At 43.9% G+C, this 20,650-nt stretch overlaps 1 protein-coding gene across 1 annotated transcript in view; it reads right to left on the bottom strand.

The window, feature by feature from the left end:
• LOC147244430 (spindlin-1-like) overlaps positions 1-18,124 on the bottom strand; it is a 43,128-nt gene extending 25,004 nt beyond the window's left edge. Inside the window, exon 1 of the mRNA XM_086187394.1 lies at positions 17,992-18,124. The gene's annotated coding sequence lies outside the window, so the exon portion shown is untranslated. The remainder of the gene's footprint in view (positions 1-17,991) is intronic.
• Positions 18,125-20,650: the final 2,526 nt, after the last annotated feature.

Below are 20,650 nucleotides of genomic sequence, written 5' to 3'. Positions count from 1 at the left end.
GGGCCAGGCCACCAGGAAAACTCCCGGTTGTCCCGACTGCCACCCCGCCACTGCATATACGGCTGGATACGCAAATAGGCCATGGCTACTTGGTATCTTATCTTATGAATGTTGTTGTATGATATGGAATGTTGTCAATTGACAGGAGCAGTCACACTTAGCACCGGCGACAGTTAGCCGAGAAAGTGGGAGTGCTTTCTTTTCAGTGACAGTGAGGACAGCCATTCACCAAGTAGTAGTTAAATGAGGTTACCAGATAAACAACGGCAACTGATCGCCGTCAACTCATGCACTTGCATAAATAATGAGGTTGCCAGATGAGGCCAGAAACGACCCCAATAGGAACAAATGACGCATTCTAAACCAAACATGGTAACATAGCAGTTTCAGAGAGCCTTTTAGGAAGGTTGTGAGCCATGACAGACCCAACCATTTTTAGTGGGGTTACATATCACACCACAGAACAAGAATTAATACCCCCTTCAACCACTCTATGGCGCCTTTAAATACTAAAATGTCCCACTGTTTGTCTTTGAATTTTCCATGTTCTAAACACAAAAAAAAGAATATGAACTGTCTGACAACTTCAACTTTCACTCAGAGGCCTTGAAAATTCTGGTGGTAATTATTGATACTAACCATTTAAAAAAAATGTACCATGATAACATTTTTGACCATACTGCCAAGCCCTTATCAACAGATAATACAGCCAAAAATAAATTTAAAGCCACCTGTTCAAAAACAATAAACATGCTTGTCTGTGGTCTTCTTGCATATTTTGCACAACCATAATGTAATATACGCTGTTTTCACAGCATGATATTACACAATATTCCCCATATGAAAAGTGAATTTTTATGTAAGGCCAATTTAAGGTGTCTTATGTTCACTGTGACGCTGTGGGTTAAACTTACATGCTAGAGACTACCTAAGATAAAAGTATGATGTCTGCCAACCTTCCAAATACCATTGTCTTGTGATGTAGGGAAGCTCTGCTTCCCACAGTACAATATCAGGCTTCTCCAGTAATACTTAGAATTTAATAGATTCTGATGTAAACCTGAGTTTGATATTCAGTTTTTTCTAAAGATTCATCATTAAGAGCATCAGTTTTCAGATATTGGAATTTTCTGAGAAAATTGCAATCCGTGCATCTCTAAGTGTGTCACAGGGCATCTGGACTTGTTTGTGTTGTCTATGACACGACACTTAAGAGATACCATGACCTGGATGACTGAGAACCTTCTCTGTAGATCTTCTGAATTTTATCACAATGCCAATGTGGCCGATTGCAATTTTCAAATTGCACTGGCAATATCAGGCAAAATAATCACAATTAAAATGCATTTTCCCAGAGTTCCCCTTATCACAGGGTGAACATAGTATGAAACTAAATATGCTTTCTGAAAAAACCCCTAATTACCTGCAGAGGAATCTAACCTTCCAAAAATACAGGGGACATTTTGAATTACTTGGTGCAGCTGCTCATGATTTCCCTCCCAGCGATACGTTATTCATCATCCATTGTCATATGGGGCAGAAGTACACCAGGCAGAAACAGCTCTGTCCAGCATACTGACACAAAAGAGGGGTGGTCCGTTCTTACACACACAATCTCCTGGGTGAAATTCTATGAGATGTTTAACTCTGTTCACCAACACAACATCTGGATTATATCAAGTCACAGCACTGACCCAGATCCTTCAAATCGCAGCACTGTAATTTGACAAGTAACATCAGTTGATCGAAAAGCCTTTGGAAAAGGACTGTCACTAAGTCTTGTATAAAGTGTGAAAATTTTAAATATCAAGGTCATTTTTTCAAATATTCATTAAATATTAGAAGATCAAAAAATTATATAACTGTTTGTGACTTGTCTTGAATTCCAGCTTCTAGCTTTGCTGGACATGAGAGGAGCTACATGGCTCTGCTCAGCCACTGTGTTTCTTTACTTACAAGTTGATATTTTGTATGGGGTAATGAGATGAAAATGAAGAAACCTAAAACATAAGACGAATGGGTAGAAAGCTGCTGTTGGCCCTCTGGGGTCACTTTAACCTGAGAGGAACTTTTAAACATCAGAATGTGCTCTCCAGAAACTTTTTCTCCGGTTTTCTTCACCGAACCAGAAAGTTTTGCTGAGATCTTACTCGGAGGTGCAGCCACTCTCCATGGGATTTGCCGGAGATGCCAGTGGGGGAAGAGCACAGGATTACTCGTCAAACTAAGGCAGCAGGGACTCTGTGCTTCACTCCTGTCAATACATCTGGCCAACGTCTGCTCCCTGGCAAATAAGGTGGACGAACTGCTGCTTCTCAACTTACAGAACTCTGACTTTAGCAGATCTACCGCCCTGTGTTTCACTGAAACCTGGCTCAGTGAACACATCCTGGACAGCGCACTACGTTTGCCGGGATTCCAATTTTTTCAAGCAGACCACAGCGCAGACCTCTTGGGGAAAACAAGGGGAGGTGGAATCTGCTTCTACCTGAATAACAGGTTGGTGTACGGATGTCACAGTGCTGATGAAGTCATCTAGCCCTCACTTAGAGACACAGATCAGAAAATGCAAACCTTTTTATTCACCACAGGAGTTCTCCTTGTTTGTTCTCGCCGGTGTTTACATCCCACCTAAGGCCTGTGTAACAGAGGCGTTACAACAGCTAGCTGACCAGATAACAGATGTAGAGAAAAACCACCCAGACTCCCTCATCATTGTTTTAGGGGATTTCAACAGTGCAAATCTCACCCAAGAACTCCCAAAATTAAGGCAGCATATTAAGTGTCCAACCAGGGCCACAAACGCACTGAACCACTGCTACACAGTGTTAAAGGACGCTTATCGCGCTGTCCCCATACAATTTTAGGACTCTCTGACTACTCTGTCCTACAAGTTTGAGTGCATACAAGAACAGGCCAACAGATCGTCAAGAAAATGTCCACAGAACGTCTCAGTCACAGATGAGGACTGTTTACTGAGGTCCTTTAGGATCTTTTCCTTTCAATTTGTACAACTGCAGAAGCAATAGAAAAAGGGAATGTTTCAATAAACATTGCATTGGTAGCAAAACAAATTACATGTCTCTGAATGTACATTACATATGTAAATATCCGTAGCTAGCTTACTATACAGTACACACATCTGATTGTAAATAACTATAAAAAGCTGTATATTACACACATGAACTATAATATTACAACCACATGTAAATAGCGTATGTAAATAGTTACATAACCAATGAATTATGAAATGAACTATCAGCCATGAAAAGCCTATAAACATATTGTAAATACTGTAAACACAACTTATTATGGTAAAAAACAGAGCAGACATTTTTGCACTGTTGCCATGAATACCCAACACCTAATGCTCGCGTGCCCTGCAGGACTCTACTTAGCCACAAGGGGTGTAAATGAGCATCAAATAAATACACGCTTATCACAATATTCTTATCAAGTGACATGACACTCCCGGCCTGGTATAAATACTATACCACTATCTTAAAACTAAAATGAGGAGCATGTCTGGAAAACACAAACAAATGATATTCAGTCCATATCTTCAGCAGGCATGAGTAGGACTGTCTCTGAGACAGATCTCAAAAAGGTCTTTGTAGATCCAGATCTTGTGACCTGGAGTTCAATCTTCCTAACCTTACCGTCCTGGTTAGGGAATGTCTTTGTAACAAGAGCCAGGGGCCACTCGTTCCTCTTCACTTGGCTGTCCTTAAGCAACACGAGGTCGCCCTCCTTCATGTCAGGACGCATGTCCTGCCACTTGCTGTGATTCTGGAGAGTGGGAATGTACTCACACCTCCAACGGTGCCAAAAGGTGTTTGCAAGGTGTTGCACCTGCCACCACTACTGGCGGTGGAGGTCCTTGCTGTCAAAGGTTCCTGGGGTTGGGAGGAGTGTGCACACCTTCTGTGTCAGAAGCAAAGCAGGGGTCAGGAGGAAAGGAGATTCTGTGCGGGAGGAGATCGGTGCACTCAATTCAATTTTTGGACTCAAAGATCGGTGCAAGAGGCCTGGCGTTGACAATCGCCGTAACTTCTGCCATTAAGGTCGACAACACATCATGAGTGAGGCGTGATTGGCTGGTTTCTTTGAGCATAGAGTCAAGAATACATCAGGAAACACCAATGATTTGCTCCCAGGCTCCGCCCACATGGGAGGAATGAGGAGGGTTGAAGATCCATGAACACCCTTCCTCACCCAAGTACTTCCTGACGTTGAGCTTTTAAGGGATCAGTGAGGAGCTTATGCAACTCCTTGCAGGCGCCTGTGAAGTTCGTACAGCAGTCAGAACGAATCTGCTTCGCAGGGTCTCGTCGTAAGGCACTGATGAAATTTGATGTGTCCATTGATTCGATGAGTTTGATGTGCATGGAGAGTGTGCTCATGCACATAAAGAGGACTGCCCAACTTTTGCTGTTAGCTTGACCACCATCTACATCTTGTGGTGACAGCCCAAGGACCAAACACATCTAGTACATGGGTGAAAGTTGGCTCTGTGTTGAGATGGTCGGAGGGTAGGTCTGCCATTTGGGAATGCTTTTCCCAGTAAACATGCAGGTGAACTCTTCTCTGTAGGTCTCTCTTTGCACACAACTGATGATGGGAGTCTATGACTTTGATAACAGTTCCACTGTGCAGGGCTTGAGACCAGAACAGGTCTTGTAGTTGGATTGGACTGGAGCTTTTCTGAGCTCCAAGATGCGGGTTAGAGAAGCGATGGCTCGCACAAGAGAAGTCCATGAGGAGAATCGCTGAAAGCGATGGGATCCCAGGTTGAAACGAGAGACGGAGAGAGTAGTGGCGTGAGAACGTACTTCACTGTCAGTATCAAGGTCGACAAGCTCATGAGGCTCCTCTTCAGGAATGTGAACTCCATTTGGAAGGGACAGGAATGGGGGTCCTCTGAACCATGTGGTTTTTGTCAGTTCAGTGGCAGGAACTGAGCGAGTTGCATGATCTGCAGGGTTTTGAGCTGTGTGGACATACCTCCACTGTTCTGGTTTGGTTAACTTTCTGATTAGCTGCATCCTGTTGCAGACATATACATAGAACCGCCGGGTTGTATATGTAGCCCAAGACAATGCTGCTGTCTGTATAGAACTGCATCATATCTACACTCAAGTCCAAATCTCTCTCTACAAATTCCGCCAGTTCCACTGCCAGCACAGCGGCACCGAGCTCCAGGCGTGGGATCATACTCGCGGACGGAGGCACCAGTTTCGCCTTTACCAGCACAAACCTGACATGACATTCTCCATCACTGTTGATCACCTTGAGGTAAGCGACTGTGGCAATAGCCTTCACTGAAGCGTCTCAGAAAACATGGAGCGCTTTCCTTTACGTGGTAGACAGTGTAGTGGAGTGTAAGATCTTGGTATCTTGATGTCTGGTAGATCTTGCAATGATTCTTCTCGCATCCTCTATTCTGTTTCCTTTTTTTACAGGTAGAGGGGTGTCCCTGTCAAGAGCTTCATTGCAGGTAAGTGCTCGTAGTAGAAACTTCCCCTAGATGATGACAGGAGCAACAAGATCAAGGGGGTCAAACAGGCTGTTCACCATAGCTAGAGCACCTCTGCGGGTGAAGGGATTCTCTGTGGCCATTGCTCGGAAGGTGAAGATGTCGTGTTTGAGTTCCCAGGTAAGTCCCAAGCTGCATTGGATGAGGGAAGAGTTGTCCTCAAATTCCAAGTTTTGCAGTCCCTTTGCGTGATCCTCTGAAGGGAAGGCCTCCAAGACATCAGAACTGTTTGACGCTACCTTGTTAAGTCTCAGATTTGAGGAAGCAAGCATCTCCTGTGTCCTCTTCACAAGGTCAATGGCTTCTGCGACTGAGGGGAGTGACTTGAGGCCACCGTCGACATAGAAATCGCGTTCAGTGAAGTGTTTGGCATCCGTCCCATGCTCGCCCGCTCCATGTTGCTGCTGCTCAGCGAAGCCCATAGATGGCTACTGCTGGAGAAGTTGAACTGCCAAATACATGGACTTTCATACGATACTTGACAATCTCCTAACTGGGGTTGTTGCTGGCAAACCACGGGAATCGCAGGAAGTCTCTGTTGTCTTCACTGACAAGGAAGCTGTGAAACATCTGCTTGATGTCTGCTATGACAGCCACTGGTTCTTTTCCAAAGCGCAGCAAGACTCCAAGCAAGCTGTTATTCAGATCCGGCCTGGTAAGTAGTACATCGTTCAGCGAAATGCCATGGTGTTGATTGCTGGAGTCAAAAACAACCCTGATCTTGTCCGGTTTTTGAGGATGGTAGACGCCGAAGAGAGGTAAGTACCAGCACTCAATTCTTTTGGGTAGTGATGGGGCCAACTCTGCTTGGTCGTGATAGAAGATGTTTTGCATGAAGGTGACGAAGTCAGCTTTCATTTTTGGCTTTCTTTCCAGGGTGTGGCGAAGAGAGGCGAGTCTGTTGAGGGCTTGGTCTAAATTGTTCGGGAGCCGACGACGAGGGGATCAGAAAGGGAGAGGCGCCACCCCACTGTTGGTGTCGTCTATCACCTTCTCTCTGTCCATGAACTAAGAACAGGCAATCTTCGATGGAAAGCCCCCCTTTGTCATCATCTTTAGTGCTCTGGAAGAAGTTGAAGTCATCAAGGACTGGGGGGTCATGTTTGAGGCTGTGAGGAGAGGGGTCTTTCTGTGCTTTGGAGCTAAACCTCTCCTTGACTTGGAGATGGTTGGGACAAGGAGTGAGGAGAGAAGGCCTACCGTTCTCGAGCACATCGGTGCGGTAGGAACTCACTGCTGCAGGCTCGAGGGCTGAACCTAAGCAAATGTCTCCAATGACCACCCGACCCAGGTCCAGTCGCTCAGCATAGGGGGCACTGTGAGGGCCACTGCACTGCCCTAACTTTATGAGCCTGAAGGATGTCGCGTCCTACAAGGATCAGGATCTGGGCGTCTGGGTCCAGGCGAGAGATGTGGTGAGCAGTGGATTTTAGGTGACTGTGGTGCTGAGCAGCTTCTGGGGTCGGGATTTCTGACCAATCTTCTGGCATATGGTTGCACTCGATGAGTGTTGGGAAGCTTGTTTGGGATGCTTGGTAAAACAACCATGCTTGTTTTATCAGCTAGCGACTCTGCCTTTCTCGGTGACACCTGCGCATGTGTGCAGAGTGTATAGTGAGTCTGAACCTCTGATTTGGAAGAGGTTAAAAAATTCAGACCTTGCCAGCGATCTGTTGCTCTGATGGTCCAGCATGATGTAGACGTTGGTAGATCTGTCTGGTTGAGCTTTGGGGTAGACCTTCACCAGGCAGATTTTGGGACAGGATCTGTCTTTTGCTGCAGACTTCTGTACACTTGGAGGTGACCATGGGCTGTGTCGTCTCCTCTCCCCTCTCCCTGCCATGCTCTAAGGTGAGTTCCTTGACTGTTGTATCCCACGGAGGAGATCCAGGGTGGAGCGTCCTTATGTGGTCAAGCCCTCGCATTTGCAGAATTTCAAAGTGGCTTTACAGTTCTTTGCCAGGTGAGATGTGGAGGAGCAACATCTGTAACAGACGTCATTTTTTTTTAGAAAGGCTTTGCACTCCTCCAGAGGCTTGCTGCGGAACCCCCGGCACTTCTTTAGAGGATGGGGTTTCTGATGGATGGGACATTGTCTCACAATGTCATCCGACTGGCTACTCGAACTGTGTGACTAAGAAGATGAGCGGTTCGTTGAGACCTCTGTCTTGTGGGTCAAGACATGCCTTTTGGTGTGTCTGGAGTCTTGTCCGGATTGTTCATGCTTTGGGTACCCTGTGGAGGACTTGGTGGTTGTTTTCACAAGAGCTGAAAGAAGTGAGAAGCTGGGGTCGTTTCTTCTACGTGCCTCACTGTATATGAAGTCTGCGAAGAAGGCAAATGGGGGGAAAGAAACGCGATGCTGCTCTTTGTACTGCAAACCCTTGGTGAGCCACCTCTCTTGTAGACTGTGCGGCAGCTTCTCCACGATGGGGTTGACACGAGAGCCCTGGCAGATACCCTTAATATTTAGCAGAGTTCAACTCCATCAGCAAGTCTGCCAGTTCCCGCAGCTTTCCAGGGTCTTTGTATAAGACTTTTGGAAAGTTCTCTATCCTCTCAAAAAGAGCTCTCTCCATCACTTCAGGGAAGCCATAGCACTCCTGTAGGCGTTCCCAGATGAGTTGTAGACCTACAGCAGGTCTGGTGACATGCACAGAGCAGATCCTTGTAACATGCTCTGAGGACTCTTTTCCTAGCCACTTAGTTAAGAGGTCGAGCTCCTCACTGGCAGTTAAGTTCAGCCCTGCAATGGCATTGGAGAAGAAGAACTTCCACACCCTATATTTCTCCGGGCGGTCTGTGAATTGGATGAGACTGGAATTCACAAGCTCTCAGCGCACCAAGTATTTTGCAATGTCACCCATGCCAGTCGTTTCATGCGATGCGGCTGCTGAGAGGCTGTGAGAGGAGAGTAGTGCAGCGGAGAAGGAGGAGGCTGAGGATGGGAGAGCTGAGCAGGACGTTGGTGATGAACTACAGGCGTTGACCTTGCAGGTTGCTCTGCCGGAGCTGCTGGCATCAAACTTGGAGGTTGCTGTGCCAGAGCTGTTGGCATCGAACTTGCCAGTGGGTGTGCTGCTGCTGACATAGTGCTTGTAGGGTGCTGGCCTGAGATGTGAAGGTCTTTGAGGGGAGTGTGACGGTCAAGTTCAGGGGGTTCCCCATAGTCGGTCGACTGTAGCTGGGATTGGTGCTGACTGGAGTCATGTGTGCGCTGAAGGCTGTCGCTGGCCAATCTGTATTGAGTCTTCTTGCTTCTCTCATCACCTTCAAGATCAGCCGCTTCTTCGAGAACTTGAGCTTCTGCTATAACTGCCGCTATCTCCTTCTCATGTCCCAATGCAGCTAGCTCTGCTGCAATTTCAGCTTCTTTGACTTCAAATGAGCTGTGATGCGGGCTTCTTCTACCTTTAAATCAGCTCTCCGTTGACTAAAGGATGCTTGTGCGCGGGCAGCTTCAACTTTAGCGCAGGCCATGAGTGCAGCTTGGATGGCGGAGGATTTAAATGATGATGTGACAGAACGTAGAGATGCAGCGTCGTGTGCATGGTCTAGTTCCATCTCATTGCCAGCTGTGCTTCTATTTGGTACACCGTTGTCCGTCATCTTGTACTGTTCCTGTTGCTGTATTGCCCAACGCGGAATCGTCTTTTTACTATTCTGTCCTACGAGTTCGAGTGCATACGAGAATAGGCCAACAGATAGCCAACATCAGAAATTTCCAAAGAATGACAGAGTATCAGTTGCAGATGAGGAATGTTTACCATGGTCCTTTAGGATCTTTTCCTTTCAATTTGTACAACTGCAGAAGTAACAGAAAAATGGAATATTTCAATAAATATTGCACTAGTAACAAACAAATTACATGTCTCTGAATGTACATTACATATGTAAATATCTGTAGCTAGCTTAGTATACAGTACATACATCTAATTGTAAATAACTGTAAATAGCTGTACATTACACACATGAACTATAATATTATAACCACATGTAAATAGCGTATGTAAATAGTTACATAACCAATGAATTATGAAATGAACTATCAGCCATGAAAAGCCAATAAACATATTGTAAACACTGTAAACACAACCTAACTTATTATGGTACAAAACAGAGCAGACATTTTTACCACAGAGCTGAAGTGCGAGCTAGCAACGAACAGCCAGCCTGACTAGCAAGACTTATTAGGCTAATGTATCAGGATGGGAAAGCACACGTTTCTTTGCTAAATAATCCAACACAAAATGAAGTTCCTACTATCAACATCACCACATAACAAGAATAATGTCACAATTGAACTCACAGACAAAGCTTTCTCAAGGCACAACATAGAATGGAGCAAAAAACACGAGCAGTGAGCAGATGGCAAACTTCTCTCAAACGTATCACTGTTGCGATGACTACCAGGCACCTAAGGGGAATGAGTGCTCGCCTTGCATTGCAGGACTCTACTTAGCCACAAGGAGTTGTAAAAGAGCATTAAATAAATCACTGTTATCACAATATTCTTATCAAGTGACATGACACTGACCACTGTCTGCTCCATCTCATTCCGACCTACAGGCAGAAATTAAAAACTTCTAAGTCTGTTGTAAGGACCGTACAGAAATGGACAGGAGTCAAAGCTGGAGTTACAGGCCTGCTTTGACTGCAGTGACTGGAGTGTTTTTGAAGCTGCAGCCACAGACCTCAATGAACTTACTGACACTGTGACATACTACATCACCTTTTCTGAGAACGTGTGTACAGACCAAGACCTTCCACACATACAACAACAGCAAACCCTGGTTCACTCCCAACCTAAAGAAACTGCGCCAGGACAAGGAGGTGGCCTACAGAAGTGGGTACCAGGCCCAGTTTTAGCAGGCCAGACACAAGCTGACAAAGGAGATAAAAGTAGCTAAGAGGAGTTACAGTGAGAGGCTGCAAAACAGCCTCTCAGCTAACGACCCTGCATCAGTTTGGAGAGGCCTGCAACACATCACCAACAACAGGAGTCCATCCCCCCTGGCCAGTGGAAAACCCCAGACTGGCAAACGATCTGAAAGGCTCGACTGCAGCTTTGACAGCCCCCCATTCTCCCCTCTCACCCAAACAAAGAGACTACCTGCAACACCCTCTCCCCTTCCCCCAGGCCCACCGCCTGCACTAAGGATCTGTGAGGAGAATGTGTGTCGGCTCTTCCAGAAACAGAAGATCAGGAAGGCCCCAGGACCCGATGGTGTGTTCCCCTCCTGCCTGAGAGTCTGTGCTGACCAGTTGACTCCCATTTTCACTCAGGTCTTTAACTGATCTCTAGAGCTATGTGAAGTGCCCTCCTGGTTCAAGCACTCCACCATCATCCCAATCCCCAAGACGCCCTCAATCACAGGATTAAAGGACTACAGGCCTGTCGCCCTAACATCTGTGGTCATAAAGTCCTTTGAGAGCCTGATGTTGAGCCACCTGAAGGACATAACAGGACCCCTGCTGGACGCCCTGCAGTTTGCCTACAGGGCAGATGGGTCAGCGGACGATGCAGTCAACATGGGACTGCGCTTAATCTTGCATCACCTCAACTCCCCAGGGACATATGCGAGGGTCTTGTTGTGGACTTCAACTCAGCCTTCAACACCATCATCCCCGAAATCCTCCAACGGAAGCTCACCCACCTCCACCTGTCAGTGGATTACCAGCTTCCTGACTGACAGGCGGCAGCAGGTGAGGCTGGGCAGCATCACGTCGAAAATCCGGACCATCAGCACTGGCGCCCCCCAGGGGTGTGTCCTCTCCCCACTGCTCTTCTCCCTCTACAAAAATGACTGCACATCAGGGGACCCTTCTGTGAAACTCCAGAAGTTTGCGGACGACACCACTGTCATTGGTCTGATCCGGGACGGTGACAAGTCTGCTTACAGACAGAGGTGGAACAGCTTGTCCACTGGTGTAGTCAGAACCACCTGGAGCTAAACCCACTCAAGACTGTGGAGATGACAGTGGACTTTAGGAGGAGAACCCTGACACTCTCCCCTCTCACTATCCTCAACAACACAGTGCCTATTGTGGATACCTTCAGATTTCTTGGATGCAAAGCTCTCTCAGGACCTGAAGTGGACTTCCAACATAAACACTATCCAGAAGAGAGCCCAGCAGTGGTTGTACTTCCTACAACAGCTCAGGAAGTTTAATCTACCACAGGAGCTGCTGACCATCTTCTACACTTCCATCACTGTCTGGTTTGGATCAGACAACAAAAAGGACAAGTCCAGACTGCAACGGACAATCAGGTCTGCAGAGAGAATCATCAGTGCTGACCTTCCCTCCATCCAGGACTTGTACCGGTCCAGGGTCAGGAAACGGGCAGCCAAAATCTCTGCAGACCCCTCACATTCCTGACACAGACTATTCAAGCTCCTCCTCTCTGGCAGGAGTTACAGAGCACTGTTCACCAAAACCATCCGACACAGGGACAGTTTCTTTCCCAAGGCTGTCGCTCTGATAAACTCTTAACAGTCACAGAATGTCAGAAGAACCTCTGCACTAAGAACACCTGTATGCAGATTTGCACCACCTCACTCGGACACGGTTGTATTTGCACTATTCACTCATATACATACTTTGTACAACTACAAATACATATACAACTTTGCCAATAAAGCTGATTCTGATTCTGATCCTGATGCAGACATTTATGATCTTACTATATCATGAGCCTATTTCACAATAAAGCTGTTCTCGGCTACATATTTTAACACTTATGTTGCAAAACATCAGCTTGAGTAACAATATCAAACAGTGACTCAACACGGCTCAGGTTATTGACGCGACATGTCAACCAGCACTTGTTATCTTATGTCATTACTTGGTACTACATGCTGATAAAGCTCTTAAATCACTGACAACATCGCCTTACAAAATCACCAAAAGCATGGCTACGTTGTGACTTCGGCTGCATTTACAAATCAATCATGGCTCACGAAAAAGAGCATTGCTGACAGAGGCAAATGGGGGATTTGAAGAAATCCCAAATGGTGTTTGAGTTAAGCCACTTTCACACTGCACCAAAAACAAGGGTGAACACGGCGTTTGGGCACTCTGAAAGGGTTGACTCGGCATTTCAACCCGCATCCACCAACCCTCCAAGCAACCCGGGTGTTTAGCGGTTCGCCTTGGCTCTGCTCGGCTCACCTGCGGTGTGAAAAAGGCAACCCACGGTGTCTCAGGTTTCCCACGACCTTTCTGTCACATTCTGATTTTGTCACTGTGCTGCCTGTCAGGCTGTCATTGTGGAAGCTCCAGAAAAAAATAAAATAAAATTAGTGTTTTTCGTGCTGCTAATGTGTTGCTCTGCCGAGCAAACACAATAGGGTCTTCGCCTGAAGTACCTTCAGGCTCAGGCCCTGAAAAAATATGGCTGGGCTGCGCTGCAAGAGCTGCTCACTCATCTCTCAATAAAGTTCTGGCTTCTGCCATAAGATCAGTCTTCCTGTTGATGTCCCCGAGCCTCTATTTCACTACTTTTTTTCAAAAAATGTACATGTGTATGATCTTAGGTGAATTAATGTATGCTTGGGAACTCCCACCAACCGGGAACCCTAACGTGAACTGCGCGACCATGTTAAAAACAACTTGTATTGCGATCTTGCACACTTTTATCGATCGTGGCAGCGCACTGGCAAAATCTTTAAGTCTGCGAGCTGCTCGCCATCCGTGGTGAAGAGGAGATCCACTGTGATTTATGGGAACATCACCGGCATTTTGAGACACAATGATGATGTTGACGATAACGAACGAGAGAGAAAAACACAGGCACGCAGCCGTCACACCAGAAGCTTGAATGTGCCCTTATGCAGAGCAAACAAAAACAAAAAGGAAAGTGACAATTTAGACAAAAGTATGGCGGTTTGCAAGCTGTGTCACACAAATGTTAAGTACTCTGGAAGTACCACCAAGCTGCAAGCCCTCCTAAAACGTCACCACCCAGACAAGGTAATGCTAACTGAGACTGAGCCCAAGAAGCAGCACCACCCAAAACAAAACACACTGGACACTGATGGCTGTTGTTGCCACAAGTTCCTATCTTCTGACTGGCTAGTAGCTACCTCATATGCTCAGTATCAAGCTAAAAAAGCTACCAAAGAAGGTCACTGGCTGCACTTTAACTCTCCATTGTTCACTTTACTTTTCAAAAGCTTTTAAACTACAATTTCCACTCAATTTCAAAAAAATGAAACTAATTTTCTCACCACATCTTTGATTCATTTTGGTCAGCATTTGCAAGCTGCCAGTCACAGCCATATATTGTGTAATTGATGCTTTTAGTTCAATTAATTCAATCAAAGTCAGATGTCACGAAAAATCTCTTTGTTCCTTTAAAATATTTCAGAAAATGATGTAAGTGCATTGAATTGTATTGTGAGCAGAATATTGTGATGTATATCGTATCGTGAGCCGAATATCGTGTATCGTATCGTACTGCAAGATTAGTGTATTGCTACAGCCCTACAATATACATACTTACAATCGCTTGCATGTTTGCAAATACAGTATCCATCCATCCATTTTCTTCCGCTCATCCTGATTAAGGGCCGTGAGGGGGCTGGAGCCTATCCCAGCAGCCTTCAGGTGAGAGGTGGGGTTCACCCTAGACAGGTCACCAGTCCATCGCAGGGCCAACACATATAGACAGACAACCATTCACACTCACAGTCAAACCTATGGTCAATTTAGAGCATCCAATTAGCCTAGTCCCCTTTTGCATGTCTTTGGACAGTGGGAGGAAGCCAGAGTACTGGAGAGAACCCACACAGGCACAGGGAGAACATGCAGACTCCACACAGAAAAATCCAGTACCCAGCCAGGACTCGAACCCAGAACCTTCTTCTTATGAGCAACAGGGGAACCACTGCGCTGCCGCAAATACAGTATAAAACTGGCAATTTCTGATGATTTTCATTAATCTTTTAGGTGGACATATTTATTGATTCCATCTATTTGATCTTGATATACAATTTTATGGCAAAAAATACTGTCAAAATATTAATAAAAGACTCGAAAAATCCCCAATTGGTCCCATATACAACTGATATAACATAAAAACCACTTACACAAAATGTAAAGAACATTAATTATGTCATTACTATGACACCTATCAGATCAGATGGGGGGGGGGGCATATGAGGCAGCAAGTGAGTATTTTCTCCATTAAGATGATGTGCTGTAAGCAGAAAAAATGTTCAAGTGTAAGGACCTGAGCAACTTTGACAAAATTGTAATAGCCTTTGATTGTGATCTGGGTCAGGGCATCTCAAAAATTGCAGGTCCCATTGCATCAAAAGCAGAAGCACAACCAGTGCTATTGAAGCACAAATTGCTGAAAAAGTTACTGCTGTTTGAGTGTGTGTCATGTCTATGGTGTATTGAACCACACACCTGGTAAATGACTAGCTGTTTGCCGGCCACTTCTGGCACGCTCAATTATCAAGGTGTAAGATAAGCAGTATACCAACAACATGTTACCTCGCTTCAATTCTAACTGCAAACTGGTAGTGTGTTACTTTTTTGCTGAAATATACTGGGTATGTCCACAGTGTAACAGTGGTTTCCAAGCAGAAGGCATCTTTCATCAACTGAGGCTAATTCACTGACCACAACAGTCTGAAAATACTGGCAATGTAGTGGCAGTACAACTCAGAACACCCTGCATTAAATCTCCTGGGAAACCTTTCCAGAACACATGGTTGCACACCGCTGCACCCAGCTGTATGACACAGACAGAACTGTGCGGTGACACTGAAAGATTCATGAGACAGAAGCAGCGTGCTGTCATTCATTTTAAATGACAGCTGGTGACACATGCCTTCAGATGCAGTGAACAGCATGATGCCAGCAGTAATAGTAGCAAGCTGAAGTTGAGAAGAGCTTCTCTTTCTGCAAACTAGCAGCAGCACCGCCAAAGAAGCAAATGCAGATCACGATTTGCTTTTCTTCTTGTAGCGACTGCGGTACTACCAAGATCTGCTCTGTTTCAAACTGACGATAAAAGAGAAACTTGAAGTTACACAAAATTAAAATAAAAAAACATAATAGTGTCTTCGCCCCACCTCCTAGCTCAGGCCCTAATTATATCATCCTTGTCAAATTCATGTCCAGGCTGCCAAATAGCCATACCACAAACCTGATATTGGCCACAACCACCACAAACAAATTCAAAATTAGTACCCACAACCCCCCCCCCCCCCCCCAACACCACCACCTACTGATAGAGGGGAGGGTGCAAGCAACCAGCGACCAAGCAGGTATAAATACAAGTTCTATCAACCCAATAAGGCTGAGTGCCTCTGCCCCATCTCATACAGAAGTCCACTCAAATGGCACATGAACTTTACAGTAAAAAAAACACAAAATGCTGTTTGCACATCTTTCCTCTCCAACTTCTAGAGAAATGTAATCTCGTTCATGTAGTCAACACAACACAGTGTTAATCATATCTCCTACTAATGCAGTAAAATCTGTATTCAATAACATGGTGCCATTGCCACAGGAACAATGTAAGCTGCTTTGTGATTTGTCAAAACTGATCATAATGACAGTCAAACAGGTTAAAGTTTATACCCCTGCAAACAGAGCCGAGGGTCTGCAAGATGATGGATTGTTTCCTGCAAATGAGCGTGGAGCTCTGGGTGCAGGCTACGTGGAGGTAGGTGAATATCTGAATATCGCCATAATATTGCCACAATTTCCCTTAAAGGATGGGTGTTTCCAGATGTTTGTCTTTTTCTAACTTGAGAGGTTGCAAGAGACAAACTCAAGGTCTCCATTCAGTCAAAATGCTGCTTTTCTCCTTGTTCCTACAATGATCATACACACAGAGTTTGACCCAAGAAGGCAGTCTACACATTCAGTGATGAAAGTGGACATTTAATTTGTGCTGAGGGACAATATGTTACCAGAAATATGAGGCGGTTTTCTTGTGACATCACAAATATTTTAAGCCAATCTTGGTCTCATATTCAGCAAGGACACTTAATATGACACTTTTAGCCATGTCAGCATAAGACGTCCAGCAAATTTTAAGAGAGTTATAGAAATGCTGCAAAGAGGTACAGGCTGGCTCATTTGTTTTAGTCAACAGCCATTTACTGTGGAAAAGTGGAGAGCAGAATTACCATTGATTGGATAAGTTGTAAATGTCTACTTCTCCAGAGACGAGGGCAAACCTTTGTAATATCCATGAAGACAATGACAAAGGAAGTCCAGTTAGTCATGTGAGGAAATGTTTGTGTTTTACTTTTTCCTCAAATGAGGTGTTTCCACCTCCCATTTAGCACATTTACTTCTTTTCAGAAAAGGCAAAAACCACATCAAGCACATATAAAACTTTTTTCAAATTTGGATGTTATTTTAGTTTATTATGCTGTTTCCATGACAAGAAATTGCGCAAAACAGCAAAATGTGCATTATAATCCCTCCAAGGCCACACAACTGTGTAAGTCTTCAGTTTGCACACAATCAAAATGGACTTTATGATGACATAAGAGACATGATGTCTGGCATTTTAATTTGTGAAATGAAAGATAATTATCAATATGATGTGAATTTTCATTTACAGGTGCAATTTATGGACTTTGATGTAGTACGTTGGATTTTTTTCAGCAAAAATGTCTTATTGCACATGGGTTTTTTATTAAAAAAATAGATTAAAATCTCATATCTTGGTATTATGCGCATAGTGAGATGAATGCTAGCAGTTAAACTGATTGGGGATTCTAACTTGCAGAGGGTCAGATTCAGGTTGACCTTTGCTTTGATTTGGATACAATTTAGTAGCCAAGAGCACAAAAAATAAGTTTACCACTGAAACATCAGGCATCATCGTATACTTTAACCACACAATACAGTGAATACATAAGTAAAATGATGTACCAAACCAGAACCTGTCTTAGAAAGGGATGTTTTACCTGTTTGATAACTAGATGAGTGTTCCATCCCTTTAAATTTGGTGCATTCCCCTTTATTCAGCTGTCATTGAATTTGGCTGTTAATTTCACTACTGAATACCAATCAGACTATGTAGATAATAATATACAATCCTCATCTGCATTGATAAACCAGCCAGCACACTCTGCAGGGCCAGCGTCAGCCATATTGTAGGCTTATTCCACTAACAATTCTGTTTCAGACCCGATCAAGGGGAAGGGGTCTCAAAAACAGCCTAATGCAAAGAGACCAGCGGACGGTACATCTGCGGAAAATGCAGAAATATTCCAGACAGAAGGCAGAAGGAAGCAGACTGGGTAAGGTCTCTGGCTGTCTGCTGCTGTTCCCCCCGCCCCTCCCCCGCCAGACCAACCGTCCGCGGGAGAACGCCACAAACAAAACGAGCGCTCTGCGTGTTGTTTTTGGCTGTTTACCTGCGGGCTGGGGAGCGAGCAGACAGACAGACAGGTGCATGTTTGTTTCTGTCTTACCGTTATTATTTTTTTAGTACGGAGATGGAAGGGGACTGCGGTGGGTATTCTCGTCTCCTGCTGTCTTTCCACAGAACCCGTTTCGACTTCGCAGGAACATGCAGAGACTCCTCGGCCATCTCACCATGGAAAGTTAAACTAAACACATTGATATGAAATACATCCGGCCAAGCTTTTCATAATAAAACTGCTGCCCGAGTTCAGATAATATATGTAGACGCGAGAATATATTTTACCAGGTTAAATCAGATCAAATATTAATATGCTTATAGAAATAATATCGAGGAATGGAATATTTTGTTGTACACTTTACTACATAAAAGTTTTTTAAAAAGTCTCCCTTACAACTCATAAGCTGTCTAATTGAATTTACAATTACAAGAGCAGGTAAAGTGAGAAATATAAAAAATATAAATTCTTCAGCAGCACTGAGCATTGGCATATAACCTATTTATATCACAGGCACATAATCTAACATTTGAGAACAGAATGGGAAGATGAGTCACATAATCCATTTTAGCATTTCTTATGTAAAGATAAGCAGTCAGTATTGCCATTTTTTAAAAATTCTATACACACATGGACACACACACACACATACACACACATATATGAAGTGAACGATGGTGGTCCATGTAAGATATTTTAAATCTATCGCTGTCTTGAGTGTCTCATTTTATATTTCTTATATTTGAATATTTGTTTGCTTGATGCACAATCTATGCCAGCCACTATAATTTGATTCCTAATTGTTTGTCAATTTAATAAAATGCTCTGCATTCCAAATCAGAACGTTACAACATTTTGTAATCTCAATATGAACTTGTATTTTTTTGTCAGTGATATGCAGAATATGTGGTAAAGCTAAATAAAACTTGTGCAAATAGGGGTAACTACACTGGGGGGGAAAACAGTTAAAAATATTGAACATTATAAAGCCAGAAATAGAATTGAATCACAACATGCTACAAACATATCAACATTTTTTAGTCAGTTTTTCCGGTCTGAATGTCGAGAGCTTGCCATTCCACTCTCTTTCCCCGCCCCTGTCTTGCTCTGCCAATGTGCCAAATAGTGCAACCGAGAGGAAATTGTGAGACACCGACTTGCGCATTACGCTCCCCTCCTTGCTTAATAGTGATCCGTCCTGCTGTTGAATGCGACAGTGAAAACGACAGAAAGAGAGACTGGCAGATACAGATTGATACCAAGCAGGACAAAGAAATGTAGATCTCAGCCAGTTGATCCAATGAAAAATAAACAAAATTACGCAAAATACAAAAACGGTGTGTTGTTCTCTCTAGTTGTTTAATTTCTAAAACTGAAAAAGTTTTCAAACGTGAGAATTACGATAAAATGTCAGCGGTAACCATGGTAACAGGCTTCTAAAATATGCATGCCTCATTCATGAAATGATTTTAGAAACACTTTTGTCCTGGGAGTTTTTTAAACCCTCAAATTCGTCTTACAAAGAAGAAGCAAAGTCTAATAGCTAAATATGTTTCAGTGTTCCACTCGTACCATGTTTGCTCGTCTGGTTGAGGTACATGATAGAAATCAGGAGCAATAATTTGGAAATGCTCATCATCCTTTCCTCCCTGCCTGTGACACTATATTGTAGGTTAAAAAAATACTATAGTGTGTCAAAAGAAATTTGTTTGTAAGAAAATTTCATGAATGATGCCAATTCCTTCTAAAGTGACACACTAAACTCAGGTGGTGTGCAATGTAAATATTATACCGTCTCACCTTCAGAATGTTAGCAATTTTTATTTCATTCAGATGAAAAGTGCCCTTTGTTATGACTGCCCCATCTTCATTTTTTTTTGTTTTGAACCAGTATATTTCTCTTTGTTGGTATTTTTCTCTTTTAAAACTGTTTTCCTTCCTATTTAGTTGCATATTCCAAGTGACCTTAGTTGTAACCTAAAAGTACTACAAACAGTACCGCTGCATTACGCTTCATCCACTCAACGAGGCTTGCCAAGTCTTGTTTCATTGCATTTGAATCTAGGAATGCAACCCTTAGCACTTTCATGCTAGGCCCTCATCTAAGTTTCTATCAGCGATGACCAAGCTTGCCAATCCCCATGCACACCTGACTGTGTAGTCATCCTATTGGAGTGAGAGGTTGGGATACCAGCTAATATTAGATTTTTGTGTACACCATAGGGCAAACATTAATTTGTGCATTCAGTAGCTGGTGCTACAGAACACACACTGCTTTAGATACATTGCATGAAGATAACAGTATGATTTTGATGGAACCTAAAGGATGCTTGTTATATCAGGCTTGGTCTGTGTCAATTCAACTTGTTGATGTCTTCAGGTGGGAGCTCTCATGAAATGTGGCCATGGGAAGTCCAGGTCCAACAGTTTTGTGTTCCTTTAAATACATGTTCTTCCTTGAGCCATTCACAATTAGAATGCTTTACTACAGTAGAATTGTATTCAAGGGGACTTGTAGACATAAAAGGGAAAAAGAACTTCCGATCTATCTATGAATCTATCTATCTATCTATCTATCTATCTATCTATCTATCTGTCTGTCTATCTATCTATCTACAGTCGTTCACATTACATTGAACTGCTTCATGATTGACAGAAGATGTTCATTGGCCTTCCGGATGCTGCTGTGCTCCTCTTTCAGCCTCTCTTG

Source organism: Aulostomus chinensis, chromosome 19 (genome assembly GCF_037954235.1).
Source record: "Aulostomus chinensis isolate RoL2024-O1b breed Wild chromosome 19, RoL_Achi_v1.0, whole genome shotgun sequence".
NCBI classification, from domain to species: domain Eukaryota; kingdom Metazoa; phylum Chordata; class Actinopteri; order Syngnathiformes; family Aulostomidae; genus Aulostomus; species Aulostomus chinensis.
This window is presented reverse-complemented; position numbering and strand designations above follow the sequence as displayed.